This window comes from Loxodonta africana, chromosome 21 (genome assembly GCF_030014295.1).
Source record: "Loxodonta africana isolate mLoxAfr1 chromosome 21, mLoxAfr1.hap2, whole genome shotgun sequence".
NCBI classification, from domain to species: domain Eukaryota; kingdom Metazoa; phylum Chordata; class Mammalia; order Proboscidea; family Elephantidae; genus Loxodonta; species Loxodonta africana.
Window position 1 is genome coordinate 29,516,763 of NC_087362.1, and position 17,430 is coordinate 29,534,192.

Genomic DNA, 17,430 nt, shown 5'->3' on the forward strand with positions numbered 1-17,430 from the left:
AGTGCCAGCAAGGCAGCTGGACGTCACATGACAGACATAGCGCCCAGTGCCAGGCTCCTCAGCGATGGCGTGGCCGCATGGAACAGTTGTTAGTTAAGAAGCTTGAGCTGAAGCTACATTTATTGGGAGCCAGAGAGACCAGCTCGCTGGGTGGTAATCCAGGAGAGTAGATGTTGGCAGTCCCAAATGCATGTGTCTGTCTTTGGCACTTAACAGGTGCCCCTCACGGGGGAACCCAAGGAGAGGAGGTCAGGGCTCAAAGCCCGGAAGTCAGAGAAGAAAGGAAAAGATGCCAGTGGCCCCTGTACACACTGTAAACACACAGGAAAGTGTTTCTGCACATCAACCTGAAGATTGGTCACCTTTGGGAAAGGAAGGAACTAAGAAGAGGGACTTATACATTGCGGCATTGTCACGTACATGGAGTCACACAGTATACATGCATTTTTGTCTGGCTATTTATATCCCACATAATGTCTGTGGGTTCCTGTATGTGTGGCTAACAGTTTATCCATGCTTCTCTTCTTAGTGTTTGGGGCTCTTTTGAACCTGATACTGTAAACATGATATGATGCTTGGTGGTCATGGGGACGCCTGTCTGTTGTGTGTCTGAGAATGGCTCTCCTCACCTGGCAGGAGCCTGCATTCTCCCTGCTTACTCCCAGGGAACTACCACTGCAGAGGGCCAGGCTATAATGGTGCCGCAGGTCTTTCCCTCATGTTGTGCTTAGCTCCGGCGCTTTGCCAGCCTGGGGTGCACAATGGTGTGCTTTCACCCTTTGGGGCTGTTAAGGAAGCAGCAACAACAAAGGAGGGTGACGCTCAGAGAAGGAGACAATACAGTGAAATTAAGATGGGCCAATCAAAACTCCACAGAAGTTGTTTTTTTGCCCCCAGGAAAATCCTCATATTCATACTCAGGAGTTCCCTAGAATGAATACCAACTTCCGGAATTGAGCAACATTAGTAATAAAATTAGTGGATATCCATTTATAAGACCACATGTGTGTCACCGTCTAGAGGAGGGGAGCTGCTGGTCCAGAGAATGGGGTCACTGGGCAAGTTCTCCAAACTGGCCCCCCCCCCCAAATCAGTGAGTTGGGGCTGTTAGGACCAGTGCTGGAGCACTTGAGCAGCTGTCTGGCATTGTCCTAAGCTCTTATTTACCGTGGAAAGGGTTTTATTTCCATATTTTATGGATTGAGAAACTTAGATACATCTGCGCTCCTAACCAGGAAGCCAGTGTTTCTGAAGTTTTCCTGACTGCTTCCCCTGGTAAGAAAAATGGTTTACATCTCTTCTCAGCATGTACACATGCACAAACATATACATGCGTGCACATACACACTGGAAACACATTTCACAGATAGTACCCTTTCTTCATGCGGTGCTGTGTGAAATGGCTCCCCCCCATGCTTTCTCTTCTGTTATTTCACTTAAAAAAAAAAAAGGCAATTCCGCACATTAAAATGATCTCACGATTGACCATGGTCATGGCTCGAGTTTTAAAAACACCCTAGTAGGTGATAACGAAGCTCTATAATACAGTTGCTCAAGTAGCTGTTTAGCTTGGAGACTTTTCTGGATCTGGTTATTTCAAATGGGGCCCAGGCAGGCGTGCACGTACCCACACAAAGAGACCCCTATTTCCTGGAGAGTCTCTGTTCCCAGACAGGGGGTGCACTAGATCCTTTAGGTGTTTGGGGCAGGAAAAGGATGAGGACCTCGGAACTGTAGCTCTGTTCCGTTTGTACTTTTGCATTCTGGGTTGAAAAGAAAAATAGCACTCAGGTCATAAGGAGTAATAAAAAATATTATCGAGGAAAGAAACTGGAGCTTCCATGTGAATTACTTTCTTTTGAAAAAGGTGGTGGTGGTGGTGGTGGTGGTGGGGTTGTTAGGTGCCATTGAGTCAATTCCGACTCATAGCAACAGAAAGAAGCACTCCCCAGTCCTGCACCATCCTCACAGTCCTTGCTGTGTTTGAGCCCATTGTTGCAGTCACTGTGTCAATCCATCTCATTGAGGATCTTCCTCTTTTTGCTCACCCTCTACTTTATTGAGCATGATGCCCTTCTCCAGGGACTGGTTCTTCTGACAACATGTCCAAAGTATGTGAGACAGAGCCTCTCCACCCTCACTTCTGAGGAGCATTTTGGCTGTACTTCTTCCAAGGCAGATTTGTTCTTTCTTTTTTAATTGTTTTAAGTGAAAGTTTACAGCTCAAGTTACTTTCTCATACAAAAGTTTATACACACATTGTTATGTGACCCTAGTTGCTCACTCTAATATGACAGCACACTCCTCCTTTCCACCGTGGATTTTCCCTGTCCATTCAGTCAGCTCCTGTCCCTTTCTGCCTTCTCATCTCGCTTCCGGACAGGAGCTGCCCATTTAGTCTCGTGTATCTACTTGAACTAAGAAGCACACTCTTCACGAGTATGATTTTTTTTTTTTTATAATAGTCCAGTCCAATCTTTGAAGAGTTGGCTTCGGGAATGGTTTTAGTTTTGGGCTAACAGAGTCTGGGGGTCATGTCTTCTGGGGTCCCTCCAGTCTCAGTAAGATCATTAAATCTGGTCTTTTTACTAGAATTTGAATTCTGCACCCTGCTTTTCTCCTGCTCTGTCAGGGACTGTCCGTTGTGTTCCCTGTCAGGGCGGTCATTGGTGGTAACTGGGCACCATCTAGTTCTTCTGGTCTCAGGCTGATGGAGTCACTGGTTTATGTGGCCCTTTCTGTCTCTTGGGCTCCTATTTTCCTTGTGTCTTTGGTGTTCTTCATTCTCCTTTGCTCCAGATGGGTTGGGACCAATTGATGCATCTGAGATGGCCACTTGGTAACTTTTAATACCCCAGACACCACTTACCAAAGTGGGATGTCGAACATTTTCTTAATAAACTTTGTTATGTGAATTGACCTAGAAGTCCCCTGAAACCATGGTCCCCAGACCCCCACACCTGCTACTCTGTCTCTCGAAATGTTTGATTGTATCAGGAAACTTCTTAGCTTTTGATTTAGTCCAGTAGTGCAGTCCATGGTATATTCAGAATTCTTCACCAACACCATAATTAAAAGGCATCAGTTCTTCTTCAGTCTTCCTTATTCATTGTCCACCTTTGGCGTGCCTGTGAGGTGGCTTGGGTCAGGTGCATCTTAGTTCTCAAGGTGACGTCTTTGCTTTTTAACACTTTGAAGAGGTTTTTTGCAGCAGATTTGCCCAATGTAATAAGTCATCTGACTTCCTGACTGCTACTTCCATGGACATTGATTGTGGATCCAGGTAAAATGAAATCGTTGACAACTTCGATATTTCTCCATTTATCATGAAGTTGCGTATTGGTCCAGTTGTTAGAATTTTTGTTTTCTTTAGGTTGAGGTATAATCCATGTTGATTTTCATCAGTAAGTGCTACAGGTCCTCTTCACTTTCAGCAAGAAAGGTTGTGTCATCTGCATATTACACGTTGTTAATGAGTCGTCATCCAGTCCTGATGCTGTGTTCCTCATATAGTCCAGTTCTTGGATTATTTGCTTAGCATACAATTTGAATAAGTATTTCAAAAGGATACAACCCTGGTGCACACCTTTCCTGATTTTAAGCCACACGGTATCTTCCTTATTCTGATTGAACAGCTGCCTCTTGCTCTATGTACAGGTTGTGCATGAGCACAGTTAAGTGTTCAGGAATTCCCATTCTTTGCAGTGTTATCCATAATTTGTTATGATCCACATAGTCAAATGCCTTTGCATAGTCAGTGAAACACAGGTAAACATCTTTCTGGTATTCTCTGCTTTCAGCCAAGATCCCTCTGACATCAGCAATGATATCCCTTGTTCCACAAGCACTTCTGAATCCGGCTTGAATTTTTGGCAGTTGCCTGTTGATATACTACTGCAACTGCTTTTGAATTATCTCCAGGAAAATTTTACTTGTGTGTGATATTAATGATATTGTTCGGTAATTTCCACATTCCATTGGATCACATTTCTTTAGAATGGATATGGATCACAAATGTGGATGTCTTCCAACCAGTTGGCCAGGTAGCTGTCTTCTGAATTTCTTGGCATAGACAAGGGAGTGCTTCCAGTGTTGCATCTGTTTGTTGAAATATCTCAGTTGGTATTCTGCCAATTACTGGAGCCTTGGTTTTTGCCAGTGCCTTCGGTGCAGCTTGGACTTCTTCCTTCAGTCCTTCAGTTCTTGATCATATGCTGTACTGGTGTGGCATAGCTTCCAGCATCACAACAACATGCAAGCCACCATGGTATGACAAAATGACAGAAGAGTGGTGGAAAAGGTGGTGGAAGGGGCTAAATCAGTCAGTGTTGGGGCAGCAACTTTGGATGGTGTTTTAATGTAAATGATAGTACCTGCATGATCCCCAGAATTAAGATAGGTAGAAAAAGATACTGGCCTTTTAAAGTTACAGTGCTGCTGACAGTTGATAACTGCTAGATTATTCTTCAAAGTAGCTTATAGTGTAGAGTAGATTGTGCCAAAATGACCTAGCCAAGGGGCCTGATCATGGGTATTATCACCTCCTCAGCAACAGGAGTCTTGGAAGACTGAGTCTTTCACATTCGTAAAGTTGAAATGGAGATGCCATAAACCTGTGGGCGACATAATCTGAGGCAGAATCAAAGGTAACCGTGTTCATTTGCTTTTTGTGTGTGTGTATTTTTAAAACAAATCATTCGAGATTTAGGTACTTTGAAGATGCCTGTGGTCTTAATTTCAAGAGTGTAGTTTTGTCACAATTTTGTAAAAGATGTGTGCTTAGCAAACATTTCACTTTAAGGATGTTAAAGACGAAATGGCCAAAACCAAACTCACTGCTGTCAGTCAGGTCGAACTCATAGCGACCCTGTAGGAGAGTAGAACTGCCCCCCGTAGGGTTTCCAAAGCTGAAATCTTTACAGAAGCAGACTGCCACAACCTTCTCCCATGTAGCTGCTGGTGAGTTCAAACCACCGACCTTTTAGTTCAAAGCTGAGCATCTAACCACTGCATCACCATGGCTCCTAGAGGAAATGGCAGGGCCTTGTAATACTCTGGAAACCCTGGTGGTGTAGTGGTTAAGAGCTACAGCTGCTAACCAAAAGGTCAGCAGTTCGAATCCACCAGGCTCTCCTTGGAAACCCTATGAGGCAGTTCTACTCTGTCCTTTAGGGTCGTTATGCTATGAGTCGGAATCGACTTGATGGCAATGATTTTTTTTTTTTTTTTTTGGCTTTTGTAATACTTTGCGAAGTGTTCCCGATGTTTTAAACATGTGTAAAGTGAAAATAGTATAAACAAGATATTTTGCATACAAAAAAAAAGAGTACATTTGGATGAGGTACATACCTCTCTACCATGTGCACACCTGTGTTTTCAGAGGGACTGACCAGTGACCGGTACATAGGGGCTGCCACATGGGCTGTCATTGTGGAACAGGCTCATAGCTTCCCAGAGGCCCCTGGCCATGGGCCTACAGGGCTCGGGGTGCAGACCTGGGAGTTGGTGGTACTGTGAAGCATGGCTGGGACGTTACAGCTGCGCTGTCTCCAGCTAGACTTTGAACTCCACGGGCACCTTTTTTTTGAGCACTCTTAAGTAAATTTTATGTCATATGGTGGACCTTGAGAACATTTATCGTGTACCATAATAGTTTGAATCCTGACAGGAGGGTGTATTTTTCTGCTTGTTGCTATGGTGACACTTCTTCCCAGAGCCCCCAGATCTGGGCTTTTCCCCAGAATTTCCTTGAGGACAGTTCTAGGGCGAGTTGTCTCACAGTTGGTTGGGTACCTTCCAATAGTTCTCTTTCAGTTGAGATTTTTCAGCTCTTTAGAATGGCTTTGGGCTGGAGGCCCTTGCCCATTTGGAGGGCACCTGTTGGCACTGCCTGGTGACCAAACAGCACTGATCCCCAACATCTGATGCATAGCATCTGCTGAAAAGTCACAGTTTAAGACATTCTGTGCTGTTTTGGGGTATTCTTTGTAGTGACAAAGAAAGGCAGGAAGGGAGCGTGACTTTGTCCTAATGTCTTACCAGCAAGCTTACCATGTTCATCTTCAAGGGCTTCAGAAAAGCCACTCTAGGTAGCTGGTTTTGCCAGCTGTAGTCCATTCTTCCTGTCACCTAAGATCCTTGGAAACACACTCCTCTGATTTCCTCATCTGTTACCAGATCATGAAAAACATGCCAAAAAAATTATAGAAAAACTTCTTGAAACGTGTGGTTAATAAGACCCTGATAGTAAGTCATTCCCAGTCTCCAAAAGGGTGGAGGTCCTTGGGCACTGTGCGAGACTGGCTCTCATGGCCCAGGGTGGCCCACTCGGGGTAATGAGTGGGGATGTGGGTTTTTGTTTGTATTTTAAAGAATAACGTCTCCAAGTGAGACCATAATAAAACAGCACCGCTATCGTCATAGTAGGAGACAGTCTGAACACATTGACGAGGTTTGTGGGGAGAAATGAAGTCACAAGTGGGGCAGCTTTCTCTGGATGAGCCCCACATCTCAGAGGGGAGGGCCATGCTGAACCTGGGCCTCATGAAGGAAACCTAACCTCACAGTCCTTTTGTTTGTCCTATTCCTTTTCTCCGAAGTACTAGTAGCTGTTATAACTTAGATTTAAATAGAGCTTGCAAAGCACTGTTTCATACACAGAGAAGGAGCTCTTATCCTCATTTAGAGAGGAACTCCAGGTTTTTCTTGAGTTGCAAGTGCCTCTCATTACAGATCTGTTCTGCTGACCCCTAAGTGCAGTCCTAGGCAGGTGGCTGGTGGCAAAATGCGGTTGCGTTTGGAGGGGTAGAATTGGAGAGAGGTTGGAGTCCTAAGGCATCTTAGGCCTGGGCACTGGGGGCTCTGTTAGCCTAGAGCCCTACTGGATGCCTGTGGCCCTGAAAGATGTTCGGACTGTCCAGAATCGGACACAGGATGTAGCACTGGACAGAGGTGGTGGAAGACAGGTTGAAGATTACCGCGCACTTTGCAAAAAGCTTCCTTAGAACGTGGGCCATCAGGAGGGTAATTCTGTGGCCTTTCTGGCTTGCCACTTAGTGTGGTAGGAGGTTCAGAAATGGATTTTGTTTAAATCTGAGGAAATTTTTTAGGTGTTATTGAGACCTGACTTTTTGTATTGAAGAAGGCAAAAAAATGAATTTATATAAATGTCCACTTTTGAGCAGCTTTGCCAAGGTTAGGAGTAGTTAAAGTTTATTGTGTGATCTGTGAATATGTGCCTAACAGTCTCAAGTATACCCTGTTTGTGTGGATTTTAAAGATAGACTTGTTCATTGTCAAGTGGTTTCTGCCCTTTGTACGTGGTTCTGCAACATGTCCTATCAGTTGGAATTCTTTTTCTTCTTTTAGTGTATTTTATTGAGTTTTTGATGAAAGTTTACACACCGAATTAGGTTCCCATGTAACAATTTCTAAACATATTGTCAGTGACATTCGTTTATGTTTTCCACGTTGTGTCAGCGTTCTTATTATTTCTGTTCTGGTTGTTCTTCTTCCATTAATCTAACTTCCCTCCCTCCTCCTTTCCCCCGTCTCTCCATCTTTGCTTTAGGGTAAATGTTGATCGTTTGATCTCATATAGATATATATATTTTTTCTTTTTTATATGGAGCACAGTACTCACTGGTGATATTTTTTATTTTATGAGCCGATCTGTTATTTAGCTGGTAGTGGAATTATTCATTTCTGTCTCAGATGTAGTAACCCTTTCTTAGTGCCTTTCAGATTACCTTTGTATCACTCTTTCCCTGTTTTTCGTTTTTGAAACTGTTTTGTAAAATATTCAGGTCCAGTTTATCCATTAATTACATTGAGTAGACCCAGTGAATCTCTCCGGATAGAATTTATCACTTTGGTCTTTAAGTTTTTTGCTGATTTAAAAAATTCTAATTTGCATTTCTTAACTAGTGACTTTAAATTCCCATTGAAGAATGTGGGTTTACATTGGCTGTAAAAGAATAATAGAAATTGTCTGCCTTTGCACTTGAGAAAAACCGAAGCTCAAAAGGGCAAAGTGATTGGACAGTGACATTGAGTGGGAGAACCTGAGTTGCATTTTTTTTCCCTCTCATTTAATAGATTGGAAGCTTTTACCGTTACCCCTAAGTCTGTGTATGTCTTCTTACAGACTTCGTTTTAGTCATGCAGCCTAGCTCTGTTGCTTAACAGCTGAGTGATGTGGATTGTACTAGTGGTGTAGTGGTTAAGTGCTATTGCTGCTCGCCAAAAGGTCGGCAGTTCAGATCCACCGGGCGCTCCTTGGAAACCCTGTGGGGCAGTTCTCTGCTGTCCTGTAGGGCCTCTGTGAGTCAGAATCGACTCAGCAGCAACAAGTTTGGTTTGGGTTTTTTGTTGCTCTTCTCTAAGATTCAAATCTGTCTTGGAAGAAATACAACCAGGGTGTTCCTTAGAAGTGAGGGTGTTGAGACTCCGTCTCACATACTTTGGATGTGTTATCAGGAGAGTCCAGTCCCTGGAGAAGGACATCATGCTTGGTAAAGTGGAGGGTCAGTGAAAAAGGGAAAGACCTGCAACAAGATGGATTGACACAATGGCTACAACAAAGGGCTGAAGCGTAACAAACGATTTTGAGGATGGTGCAGGACCGGGCAGTGTTCGTTCTGTTGTACATGGGGTCGCTATGAGTCAGAACAACTTGACAGCACCTAACAACAAGAAGAAGCTTCAAATTGTCGTTTCTCAATATCACGAGGGGCTTTTTTTTTTTTTTTTTTTTAATGTTTATAGTCTACTTGTGAGTTACTTATTTTTATGAGGATTCTTTAATACTTCAGGAAGTTAGTCCTTCGACACACGGTGCAAATATTCTCTGGTGTTTTGTCTTTCAGGGTTATTTTGTTTTATATCAAAGTGTTATCTACACTTCTCAACAGAGGGCATGGTGAACACATTGGCAGTCCACTCATAGTTGATAGTTACCACTGTGGACCTCATGCCCCTATGTCCTTCCTCCCACTCAAGAAACCCTGTTCTCAAGACACCAGTGCAATTATGCATTTGGCTAATTCCACATTACACACTAAGCAGCCTCAGAATAACAACAACACTACCACCAACGATACAATGATTTAAATCAGGTTGTTTGGTTGTAGGGTTTTTTCCCTTTTCTTTTTGTCCTCAGGGCATATGTCACTAGAACTATAGTTACAATCTGCTGTGGGTGTGGTGGCTTAGAACATGTCCACAGATTTTGTGATGCACCTGCTTCAGGGTGGACCTGGCTTCCTCCCCTTGAGTAAGGGCTGCCCTTTGTGACTCATCTAACTAATAGAATGAGGCGGATGTGATCATGTGTGACTCCAGTGGGAGGTCATAAAGGCCTTGTGGCATCCTCCTCACTCCCCAGTCACTCAGGGTCACCAGCTGCCATACCAGGAGGGCACTCAAATATCCCCATGGAGGCTCTATTCACATGGCTCCTTCTGTCAGAACCAGCACCACCTTGCCAGGTGTGCAAGTGAGCTGCTTTGGAAGCCAACATCTGAGCCAGAATCTCCCAGAAGACCCCCCACTCCCCAACCATAGAAACAGTGTGAGCTACATGTTCATGTCTGGGTGACTTGTTACACAGTAATAGATAAGAAGTGCTGTGACTCCTTCCACTGAGGAATGATGCACAGCTAAGTGTATGGTTTCCTTTTACTTTTGAGTTTTTGTTTTAGGGATTTAAGTTTGAATTTTGGGATTGTATTTTTATATTTAACTTTTAATAATTAGGCATACTACCTGATTCTAAAGCCAGATAATGTAAAACACGGTATAATAAGCATCTGCCTGCTTTCTGTTCCTTTTCCACCTCGTTTCTTTCCTCTTTTTGTTGTAGGGATTTAAATTTTTTATGCTTCATTATTCTTTTTTTTTTATTTTTTAACAACCTCATTAAAGTATAGTTGAGATACAACAAAATTTATCCATTTTAACTCTACAGCTCAGTGTTTTGGGAAGTGTGTACAGTTGTGAAACAACCACCACAATAAAAATAATAGAATATTTCCATCACCTTTAAAAGTCCCTCACATCCCTTTGTTTTCCTCTATTTTTTTTTTTACTTTTTAATATTGAAATAGCTGTAAACTTAAGGGAAGTCACAAAAATAGTGCAGCGTTCCATCAGCCTTCCCCCAGCTTCGCCCAGTGTCAAAACTAGGAAATTGACGTTGGAGCAATACTGTTAACTACAGGCCTTATTCAGATTTTGCCAGTTTTTACATTCACTTGTGTGTGTTTGTTGTTGTTGTTAGGTGCGATAGAGTGGATTCCGATTCACAGCGACCCTGTATGTAACAGAATGAAACACTGCCTGGTCCTGAGCCATCCTGTCAATCCTTGCTATGTTTGAGCCTATTGTTGCAGCCACTGTGGCAGTCCTTCTCGCTGAGAGTCTCCCTCTTTTTTGCTGACCCCTCTACCTTACCAAGTATGATGTCCTTTCCAGGGACTGGTCCCTCCTGATAACATGACCAAAGTATGTGAGACAAAGTCTCCGCATCCTCACTTCTGAGGAGCATTCTGGGCATACTTTGTCCAAGACAGATTTGTTCGTTCTCCTGGCAGTCCATAGTATATTCAGTATTCTTTGTCAACACCATAATTCAGAGGCAACAATTCTTCTTCAGTCTTCCTTATTCATTGTCCAGCTTTTGTGTGTTTGGGTATATGCAGTTTTATCCTATGTAAAGATTGATGTAGCCTTTACCATAATTAACATACAGAAATGACCCATCATCACAAACATCCCTCATACTATCATAGTCATGGTCCCACGCCCACCTACCCCTTTCCTCTGGCAACCACTAATCTGTTCCCCATGTCTATAGTTATGTTATATAAAGGGAATTATACAGTATGTGACTCTTTGAGATGTTATTGGCTCTCTCAGTGGTTCATTGCTTTTTTATTCTTTTTTTTTTTTTTAATTGTGCCTTAGGTGAAAGTTTACAGAGCAAATTAGTTTCTCATTTAACAATTCATACACAAATTGTTTTGTGACATTGGTGAAATCCCCACAATGTGCTGCCAACACTCTCCGTTTTGCTGACCCTGGGTTCTCCATTTCCGTCTGTCCACTTTTCCTGCTCCTTCCTACCTTCTTATCGTTGCTTTTGGGCAGGTGTTGCCCATTTGGGCTCATATACATGATTGATTTAAGAAGTGCGTTCCACACGTGTGTTGTTTCTTTTATTAAACAAACAAACAAAAACCCTGTTGCTGTCAAGTTGATTCTGACTCATAGTGACCCTACAGGATGGAGTAAAACTGCTCCATAGGGTTTCCAAGGAGCAGCTGGTGGGTTTGAACTGCCGACCTTTTGGTTAGCAGCTAGGCTCTTAACCACCATGCCACCAGGGCTCTATTTGTTTTATAGATTTGTCTACTTTTTGGCTGAAGGGTGAACTTCGAGAGTGGCTTCAGTTCTGAGTTAAAAGCGTTTCGGGAGCGATAGCCTCAGGGGTTCTCCTTTTTTATTCTTGAGGACTACTCCATGATATGGATGGACTGTATTTGAAGAACTTGTTTGGAAACCTTGGAAGGGTTGTTCCCCAGTTTTTATGTATTACAAATAAAGCTGCTATAAATATTCATGCACAGGTTTTTATAAGAACGTAAGTTTTTATTTCTCTGGGATGAATGGCCAAGGGTGTGATTGCTGGGTCGTATGGTAAGAAACTGCCAAACTTTCTTCCAGAGTGGCTGTACCATTTTATATTCCCACCAGCAATGCACAAGACCCAGTTTCTTCGCGTCCTCACTGGCATTTGGTGTTGTCACTGTTTTTTTATTTTAGCTGTTCTCATAGGTGCATAGTGATACTTCATTGTGGTTTTAATTTATATTTTCCTAATGGCTAATGATGTTGGACATCTTTTTTTTTTTTTTCCATGTGCTTATTTGCTATCCATACGTCTTCATCGAAATGTCTTTTGTCCATTTTCTACTTGCATCATTTGTTTTACAATTGGGTTTTGATGTTTATTCTGTATAAAATTTCTTTTTCTAACTTAGGATTTGCAGATATTTTCCTCCTGCTTGCAGCTTGTCTTTTTTCATCCTTTAAACTAGGTCTTTCACAAAGCAAAATTTTTTAATTTTGATGAAGTTCAGTCAGGTTTTCCTTTCATGGGGCATGCTTCTGCTGCCATGTCTAAGAACTCTTTGCCTGGCTGTAGATCCTGAAGATTTTCTCCCGTGTTTGTTCCCAGAAGTTCTGTAGGTTTTTATAGTTTTATTAGTTTATACCTAAACATTTCTTTCCTTTTTTTTTTTTTTTTTTTTTGGGTGTAATTTTAAGTGGCATTATTTCTGTTTCCACATGTTTTTTGATGGTCTTTTGTGTGTGTGTTGATTTTGTATCCTGAACCTTGCTGTACTCATTTATTAGTTCAAGGACTTTTTGGTAGATTTCTTGTGATTTTCTAGATAGAGACAATCATGTTATCTTAAAATAGAGACAGTTTTATTTTACTTCTTGATTTTCAATCTGTATGCCTTTTATCTCCTTCTCTTGCCTTACTTCACTGGCTAGGACTTACAGCACTATGCTTAATAGCAGTGATGGATCAGACATCTTTCCCCATTTCCTGAGCTTAGGGGGAAAGCATTCAGGCTTTCACCATTAAGTATGATGCTAGCTGTAGCTCTTTTTAGATGCTCTTTATAAAGTTGAAGAAATTCCCCTATACTCTGTCTCCTGATAGTTTTTATCATGGATGGATGTTGAATTTTTCCAAATGCTGCTTCTGCACCAATTGTTAGGATTATGTGACTCTCCTCTTTAGCCTGTTTATAAGGTGGATTCTGTTGATTGGTTTTCAAATGTTGATCCAGCCTTGTATACTCTGTTATTCTTAATATAAGCATCTCAGTTCTCCACATTTCTAAGTAAACAGTCATACCATCATTTAGTATATACTATGTTTTGAACATTACTTACCCTGCTTTTTAAACTTCATTTATTGTGAAATAGTAACACATATGCGCAAAAGCCCACAAAGTAAAAATGTACAAGTCCGTGGCCTATCCCAAAGTAGACAAAGCATGTGACATCACTTAGAGACCTCTGCTTCACCTCCCAGTCAAATCCCTGTCCCTCTCCAAAGTAACCATTATCCAGACTGATATGGTAATCACATCCTTAGCTTTCTAAAATAGTGCTTCCACCTAAGTTATGTACCCCTAAGAACTGTAGTCCAGTGTTTTTTGAAATTTATATAAATAGACAATGTATTGTGTTCCTCAGCATTATCTGTGAGGTTCATTCATGTTACTGTGTGTTATGTTTTCATTGTCATACAGCATTCTGTCTTGGACATTTTTCGGTAACTACTCGCACCTCCGTGTTAGGCTAAACATCAGTCACCGTGCACCCCTGCATCAGCCATTTCCTCTGGCTCCACTTCTCCTCACTCCCGCTGCTGGACCTATGGTTCTGCTGGAGCACGATCCCTGCAGGACCACCTGTGGACTATGTTTCTGCCCATCTGGGCCCAGTCGCTCCTGTGGCCTTTCTGTCTTTGTAGAATTTGTTAAAAACTCTTAGTAATTGGCCCCCTCTTTGTCCTTTGCTGTTAGAGAGTTGCTCTTCCATGTCTTTATTTTAGTGTGGGCATGTCAGGAGGTTCCTGGTCGTCCCTGGTCTATAGCCCTGACCTGTGAGCCCTTTGACATGTGGGAGAGTCTGTTTTGAATGAGCAAGTGTGTGTATGTTCTGTGTTGTTTTCATTGGTTTTAACTCCCCCATTAATCTTGACAAGAGCATAGGTCAGATATGGGGAATGGTTCTTCTCGCCTCCAGCAGGGGCAGCGGAGTGTTCTGTTGAGATGGATTTTGAGGCCACACCTGGGAAAATGTGAGGAGGAGCTTGGAGGTGTGGCCACTTGAGCTTGAGGAACAGATGAGTGTGACAGGACATGCAACCGAGGTTCGGAGGAAATGGTTCAGTCAGTAGGGTGTATGATGTGGCCTTGACTGCTGTGACTTCGGACAGCGGTTGAGTGCACGCACCCAGGGTGGGTGGCAGGAAACTTCTTGCAGCCACTTCCACGAGTGGCAGGGAGGTCCCCCGTTTGGTGAAGTGGGGAGAGGAGGCTGAGGCCTTCGGGGAAGCTGCCCTCCAGTGAGAGGCTGGAGAGGCATGTGCGAGCTCAACTGTGGCTCAGATAGAAGAACGGCCTTCGTTTGTGCGGGGAGGGGGGAGGTGTGGAGGGGGATCTGCAGCCTGGCCCATCTGGACAGAGGAGGATAAAGGCCGGCTCTTGGACGCCGTAACGGCTGCACCCCCTGAAAGGCCTGGGCAGTGCCAAGTGGCATCTGTCCCTATGACTTCACTTCCCCTCAGCCGTTCCCACGAAGGCCACAGTTGCTCCTTTCTCTTCTTCGCATAGAAAATGTGAAGCTGAAATCAGACAGCACAGGCTGTGCTTTCTCTAGAACAGGGTCTTCTGCCCTAGGTTTGACAGCAGCGCTGATAGGGCGCGGGGGTGGAGCTTGAGGTGTCTGCACACAGCAGTCTCTCAGGGTCTGCAGACCTAGTACGAGGATAGAGACTGCAGGCACCAGTCTGTATGCATCATTCCAGTACAGTGCATGGAAGGCAGTTTGGCAGAACCTGTGAAGTCAGGAAATGCTGTGAAGAATTCTTCAATAAAAGCCATCCTGCCTGGAGGTTGTGGCCTGAGCACTCTGCCTCCAGGAGAGGCCGGGATGGGACTGACCACCCAGATGTGTTCAGTGTGTCCTGCCAAACAGGCAAGGAAAGGGAGACAGAGTGGGGTCTCACTAGTTCCAGTCTGGCCTCCTGCTGCTGCGTCCTTGACAGGTCTTCGGGTAGAGGCAGGTTCACCTGGACCCTGTTGTTACGTGATAGCATGTGATAAGCCCAGCCTGAGGTACGTGGCCTGGCCGAGAGCACAGCATGGATGTCCCTACAGCTGTCTAGGTCCCAGGCCTACGTTCAGCCTTGGCTCTCCCTGCATGGTCCTCTTGGCCTGCTTTTGTTTCTCTTTTTCAAAAATCTCTGCTTGGCATTAAAAGAATTCTCAGGAAAGTCAGATGGTTTCTGTGCTCCTTCTTTTTTTCAGTAAAATGGGAAGTGTCTTGCTACTGGGGACTCCCTGATTCTGTACTTAAACCACTGCTGCCTAGCTGGTGATTTCTGCTGGGGTGCCAGGTTGTCCCTGGGACATGGGGACACAGGGAGAAGGTGGTTGAGTGTTAATCACATACACCGACAGTTGTGGGAGACACTAGCTTGTATGAAAATGTATAGAAATCCATTGTAGCTTAGGCAGCTCAAAGCTCTGTTCAGTCAAAATACTGCATAATTTGAAGCCTTTTTTTGGTGAGGGGTCAGCACCTTTGATTAGTATAGAATGCTTGGATAGAATCGATGACCACTTTTGAGAAGTTTTAGAGATTATAGAAATAGACTTCAGTCAGCTGAGCTTATGTGAGGACAGTGATTTTGTCAGTTCTGTTTAGGTAATGTGTCAACCAGGTGTGAGGGGGCTTAGCGTTAAACTATCTTTAGTGTTTTAAACACAAATGACATATTCTATCCCTGAACTGAAGATGGAGTTCCACTCTTCAGTCTTTTTTCTATGAGTTTGAAGAATTTAAAGCCGTGTCCTTAAAGTTTTGTGTTCATGTACAATCCTCAGCTTTCAGTGGGCAGGGCAAGGTATGGTTAAAATGCAGCTTCTGGTTCAGAAGGTCTGGGTGAGGCCTGATGCCTCTGGCAGGGAGGTTACCTGAGCAGCCAGGAACTAGCAACTTTCTCCTTGGCTCCTGTCTACTTAGAGGGCTTTCAGATGCCCCTAGTCTCTTGCTGTTAGCTTGTCACTGGAAGAGACAAGAAGAGGCTAGAATTCCCAGGATTCCAGCTCAGCCAAAGGCCTCACACAGTAACGGTCCCCTCTGTCTGCTGCCCGTTGGCAGACCTATAGTCATTGTTGAGTAGCTGGGAAGGGGAGCAGATGCATTCTCTGGAGTGGCAGGTGAGGCTAGCCCTGTGCCAGCTTTTTGGGGTTGGACCAGCTGGGGCAGCTGGCTCTTTGCACCTGTGGTTGTATCTGCGTTGGGTCTGCGATGGTGAGGCTGCCTGATTCTTGCACATGCATGTGATTAGAAGCAGCCTTTAGAAGGCTGCATTGCTATTCTTGGTTCAGGAGCCAAGTTTCACCTGTCACGGAGATAGAGCATCCAGCTACCCCTTTTAACTGTTGGTCTTTTGACCCAGCAGATGCAGAACCAGCGGAGGTTCCAAAGGGCAGGCCAGCATTGATATGGAGCTCCTGTAAGAGCTGGAGTATCATTTGTGACACTGAGAGGGCGCAGCAGGCAGGTGATGACCTCTCTCACCACTGAAACCTGAATGATGGAGGCCAAGGGGCTGGACCCTGGCTGTACACTGCTGTTGGTTTCTTCTGGGCCACAGCGACTTTGCTGTTAGCTCTTGGTGCAGGGCTGCCACATAGCTGCAAACTTTTTGTGTCCAGACTCGGCCATCCCTGCCTCTAGTTTCAGAGAGTGCACTGGATCTCTTCAGAGCACCCATTCCATTCCAGACATGCAACACTTACCCGAAAGACTTCTGCCCTCAACAGCCTGCAGAGTCAGCCCAGCTGCTGTTCCCATTTGGAGGTGAAGGAATGGGGACTCACAACGAGCAGCTGTCCCTGCGCAGAAGCCGTCAGTGGCGAGTCAGGGATCAGCCTCCCAGCCTTGTGGTCCTTGGCTACTTTCTGCTGCAGCTCTGTTGACTCTTCTTTCCACTGTGCTGTTGCCACCTTTAAGGCTCAGTGTTATGTTGTGTCAAATTCCAGTGCTCTGTAGGGTGCTTAATTCTCATGGGGACTACTGAGTCATGATTTAAAGTCTGTGAGTTTAAAATAAGACTTCTTCTGATAACTTGGAAATGAGGAGATTTTAGGCTACACTTAAAATGTGTCCATGCAGAAACAGCGAAGGTCCCTTCCTGGGAGAACTGTGCCTTTCAGAGAGCAAGATAAACAGTCACCTCACTGCACTCAGCTGCAGAGCTTGGGGATCAAAAAGCCTCAGAGGCCAGGCCGTGGCAAGTTCAGAACTGTCTAGAAGAGAAGGACCCTCAGCCATGAACCTCAGCACGTTTCAGATACCTTGATCAAGACAGTCTCATCGCGACAGCTCCGTCAGGCTGCCCTGTCCCACTGTGTGTCACCGTGGGTACCCATCACCACCGGGGAGACTTGGAATTAGTGTAGGGAGCTAGTGTCTGCTTCTGAAATAGAGCAAACCCCAGTTGATCTGAGCATTTGTTCTCATCTAGTTCGTCACTGAAAAAGTTAACAGTAAAACTAGAGGGGCGAGGTCCTGTGCATTGCCTCAGAGCTTACCCCCAAATTGGTCTTCTCT

General features: G+C 44.2%; 1 protein-coding gene across 19 annotated transcripts in view; it reads left to right on the forward strand.

Annotated features, from left to right (window-relative positions):
- Positions 1-17,430, forward strand: part of ANKRD11 (ankyrin repeat domain containing 11) — a 281,034-nt gene that overhangs the window by 179,702 nt on the left and 83,902 nt on the right. For 2 of the 19 annotated variants that reach the window (XM_064273646.1, XM_064273642.1), the window contains exon 3: positions 4,550-4,646. The exons of the other annotated variants lie outside the window; for them this stretch is intronic. The gene's annotated coding sequence lies outside the window, so the exon portion shown is untranslated. The remainder of the gene's footprint in view (positions 1-4,549; positions 4,647-17,430) is intronic. 19 annotated transcript variants of the gene reach the window in all.